This window comes from Triticum aestivum, chromosome 5A (assembly GCF_018294505.1).
Source record: "Triticum aestivum cultivar Chinese Spring chromosome 5A, IWGSC CS RefSeq v2.1, whole genome shotgun sequence".
Classification (NCBI taxonomy): Eukaryota; Viridiplantae; Streptophyta; class Magnoliopsida; order Poales; family Poaceae; genus Triticum; species Triticum aestivum.
Window position 1 is genome coordinate 364,128,220 of NC_057806.1, and position 4,946 is coordinate 364,133,165.

Below are 4,946 nucleotides of genomic sequence, written 5' to 3' on the forward strand. Positions count from 1 at the left end.
CCTACTGTGTGTTATGATCCGGCAACCCCAAAGTGACAATAGTCGGGACCACTCCCGGTGATGACCGTAGTTTGAGGAGTTCATGTATTCTCTATGTGTTAATGCTTTGGTCCGGTACTCTGTTAAAAGGAGGCCTTAATATCCCTTAGTTTCCAATAGGACCCCGCCGCCATGGGAAGGTAGGACAAAAGATGTCATGCAAGTTCTTTTCCATAAGCATGTATGACTATATTCGGAATACATGCCTACATTACATTGATGAACTGGAGCTAGTTTTGTGTCACCCTATATTATAACTATTGCATGAGGAATCGCATCCGACATAATTATCCATCACTGATCCAATGCCTATGAACTTTTCACATATTGATCTTCGCTTATTTACTTTTCTGTTGCTACTGTTACAATCACTATCTCTCCCTAATAATAAAGCACGGATTGAGTCTCCGGGTTCACCGTCGTAACATTTTTGCAAAAATGTCCCTTCTATTTTTGTTATTCAACCTGCACTCCCTTTTTTAAGTGGATATATGAGAAAACGTTTCGCTCTTACTAAAGTAATCCTGCACTCTTTAGTATTCAACCCGCGATCCTTTCGTTAGCTGGCTATAATAAACGCACAACGTCCTCTCCGACCGCTTCCTCTCCAGCCGCGACCGCCGCCGACGCTGATCTTCTTCTCCAGCCATCCGCCGACCTCCTGTTCTCCTTCCCCTCCCAACCCGCAGCCTCCTCAATATCCAACCTCCTACACCCGTATCGTGCTTCTCTGCTTTGGATCGAGTTGGCCGGATCGACCCCATGGCCGATGCCAAGGTCGCCAGTCCATCGTCCTGCTCCACTCGTGTGCGCCCTCGACGCCGACACCCTCTGATACTCTTTGCCGCAGCCGCAGCCGTCGGCCTCCATCACCACGCGCCCCCTTTGAGCACACTGGATGCAATCTCACATGGCGCCGTCGTTCGCACTGTCTAACACCACCTACAGACACAGAATGGCAGATCAAGGTGCAATAATTTTGATCTGGCAAGATACATGCTGCCCACTCATCTCCTAGTGTTGGCGTTGGTAAGCATCAGAATCACTATGTACTGGTACTAATTAAACTATATCTTTCCAGGTGTTTGATGAAATGCCCAACCACACCAACAACGCAAATTTAGTTCTACATGGTGGAATCAATGAGGTAGCATGACCTTCAGCCTTCTACAAGAGGTCAACTCAGTTCAAATCATTTAGCTATGTGCAGTACTATTGCCAATCATCTATTTAGATGCTTTTTACATCAAAATGGTGATTTTATACGTACTATTTTTGTATGTGGTTACGGTGATGGATAAGATAAGAAAACATGTAGTTCAAATCGCCATCAAGCACATCAGTCCTTTAAATGTTAAGCACATCAAATGTTTTCAGTTCATGCATCAGTTCAAATCAAGCCAGAAACATTATGTGTTCTATTTTTTAGATCAGAATCCTAGACGTGGCCAGTTTATAACATTCTCCCGGTACCTCTATTCTGCATATGTTTCTCAAACTAATTCTGCCATCGATTAGGAGTGACATCACCATGACATTTCCAACCTTTGTCTTCCATGCTCGGGTCAATGATACCTGAAATTCTTAGGAGTTCTTTTGAATCGAAACAGTAGAAGATAAGCTTGTGGTGACTTTGTGAATTTTTGGCATTGGACCGTTTGAAACTTTAGATTGGCAGAGAGCTAGAGACCCTGCTGCTCTGAAGGATGTTAAATTTGAGAACACAAATTATTGTTGTTAAATAATCTTTGCTTCCTTCATTTGGAAAAGTTAGCGTTGTTGGGAGTTTGATGTTGCGGTTGGCCTTGGCAGTGGCGAGCTGGGAGCCGGCGAGGTAGGCGACATCGTTGACGACGGCCGTCATGGCCTCCACCTGTGCCCTCTTGCAGGTGGACTGCTGGTCATTGATGTGGCGAGTCGGGCTCTTGCAGCAAAATCTATGATATTCTCTGGATGAGCTGCAGGTAGGCTAGGCTGTTCACGCGGATCCGACAACGACCACCAAGGTATGCCTCCTCTCTTTGCCCTTGGGCTGGCATCTCTGATCATGTTGTAATCTGATGGTGCAGTGTTACCCTGCTTTGATTTGGGAATTCCTATGGGATCTATTTTTGATTGGCCAAAGTTGGTTTGTTTGCTGACGATTGGTTTAACATGATGCTATAATGCGCTACGGAGAGATATGTTATTCCAGTACAAGTGGCCGGTCAGCTAATTTGAGGATTTTTTGCCTTTTGTTCTTTAGGCCTATAGTGTGTGGTTTCAGCCCGACAGTTAAAACTTGCATTGGCTTGTTAAACATCATGTGACCGGATCAGTAGGGGAGGATGATCACATATGGAAAATACTACTCCATGGTACTAAAATCTGTTATAGGTGTAGGAAGTCAATGCTAGGACCTCCTGGGATGTGCTCATGCATGCTTGGTCTGAACCTTTTCTTTTCAATCAATTGATGAACCGATGACATCAGATTATGTCGTATGTATACTCCACTACGTATGGATAGCCCGCTCGTCGTATCTCGACAGAGTGAAAACAACTTTGATCGATGGAGATGGATTTCTTTCCTGTTGGTGCAATTGTATGTTCAGGTGGTTCTTTCAGGTCCATTTTCTCTCTAGCTTCTTGATGTTTTCCTTCTCTGGTGTAATTTAGTTGCCATTTGTAATAGTAAAAATTTCATGTCAAATATCACTTGAAGATTTTCTATGCCAATTGACATGTCATTTATTTTCTAATTAACCTATTGTTGATGGTGTCTGATCTCCTTTCTGACATATTCCAAGAATAAGTTCTCATGCTCATTAAATGCAATTCGGTTGATTATTTTGAATTATTGCATTAGGTTAATAGGATTTAATTGTACTTAAATTTTATTTTGCACAGGTACACAAACAACAATGTAACAACTCTAGAAATCTACATCTTAATACTGCCCTATTTTCGGGGATTCAAATCTCCAGGCTGGAATCAACAAGCCCACATAATCTTCAGTCTTCCACAATTATGTTTTGCTTCATGTTCTATGATCAGGCTGTAATCTGCTAGTGCGGTGCTGCCCTGCTTTGATTTGGGGGTTCATCTGGGATCTAATTTTGACCGAACAAAGCTGGTGGCTGACAGCTGGTGTCACCTGATGGTACTGTGCTACGGAAAGAGATGTTTTTCCAGCAATAGAAGTGGCCAGTTAGTTAAGTTGAAGATCTGTGCCATCTCTTCTTCAGGCCTGTAGCTTGTGGTTTTAGTCAGATAGTTAAAGTTGAATTGTCTTGCAACAGCGAGTGACTGCTGGGTTAACTGTTTGTGGTTTCAGTCGGATAGTTAAAGTTGCATTTTCAGTCGGACACATGCTTGTTGTTTTGCCTGCTTTTTTCTTGACTGCGCACTCTCACCGTTCGTCGTCGTGCAATGTTGGAGTTATTCATGCGGTGGGGTGGATGAAAGTTAGTACCAGACTAGCACTTTGGTTGTCCCTGTTTGGTGATAAAAAGCTTTGACTGAATATTGAATCAATAATGTTTCTTTTCAGCAATCCTTCTGCTATTGCCACTGCTTCCTTTCATCAAGATATCTGTCCATGCATATCTTCTTGATGAACAAACATAAAGCCTTGGATGCCCATAAATATGTTAGGTATTCACCTCCGCTTACTGAACATATATGTACTTACGTTTTTTATATGCTTCAACTCCAGCTAACAATCTGCTGATAAGAAAGCGGTCCCAACAGATTTTATGCATTCAAAAAGCATTCTAACTTTATCAAACGAATTAGAGGACCAAGCGTAGGTTTCATGTACGTGTGAATCAACCTCAAATTGTACGTAGTCATATTATCAGAATTGGAATAGAAAAAAGGGTGTACAGTAAAGTTAGTGTTACTTGAGAACTTAATGATGCCTTTGTATTGTTCGATGCAAAGAATTTCATTTTTAAGAAAAGGCTGGGACATCTATTGTTGTTTGTATCTTAGTGTTACAATGTAAATCATTTGTGGTAGCAAATATGTTAACCAGGGCGCAAGTATGTGATTCATGTTGTATTGTACTTAAATCAGTTTTTATAAGTCCACAGAACTAACTACATGCTTCATTTGGTTTTGTGTTGTTTCTTCTTTTTTTCTTTGTCACGGTGCTCAATGCGAGTTTCAATATGAGCCATCTCAATTCTGAAGTCCAAACCATGAAACCTCTTTCGGACTATGAAGATATGAGTCGTTGGGCTTCCTTTCAATCGGTTGGTGCCTCAAGAAGGCTCAAATAGGGTGCAAGACTGATTTGAGCTTCGGATTTGTTGGCAAATCGAGGGGAGGAGAAATCAAAGTCATGGAGAAAAAATTCGACCCTAGATCCCATGGCCTCGAGTTGTGTGCATGTGTGGTGCGACAAATTGGCGCCCATTTGGCGGCGATTAGACACTAAGTGGTCATGCAGGGACATGTGAGGGACCCATCCTACCTTAGTGGAAAAAGTCCATGACACTCGGTGGAACAAGTCCATGACATTTGATGTCAATTGCGAGATGTAGTATGATGGACGAATGTATAGGGTATAGTTCAGATCTTGAGCTATGGTTACTATTGGGCTAGGAGCTTGTGTTATTTTTTTCCGTTGCAACGTACGGGCATTTTTCCTAGTAAAACCAAAACTGCTACCGTTACTTTTGCCACCGTTACCACTACTATCATATTACTTTGCTACTAAATACTTTGCTGCGGATATTAAGTTTCCAGGTGTGGTTGAATTGACAACTCAGCTGATAATACTTGAGAATATTCTTTAGCTCCCCTTGTGTCGAATCAATAAATTTGGGTTGAATACTCTACCCTCGAAAATTGTTGCGACTGTTGGAAATATGCCCTAGAGGCAATAATAAATTGGTTATTATTATATTTCCTTGTTCATGA

At 41.9% G+C, this 4,946-nt stretch overlaps 1 long non-coding RNA gene across 1 annotated transcript; it reads left to right on the forward strand.

Annotated features, from left to right (window-relative positions):
• Nucleotides 1-662: 662 nt before the first annotated feature.
• LOC123106923 (uncharacterized) lies at nt 663-4,619 on the forward strand. The gene is made up of 4 exons (XR_006451549.1): nt 663-1,007; nt 1,121-1,215; nt 1,852-2,045; nt 2,928-4,619. It is a non-coding gene; the product is annotated as an uncharacterized lncRNA (long non-coding RNA).
• The last annotated feature ends 327 nt before the right edge of the window (nt 4,620-4,946 follow it).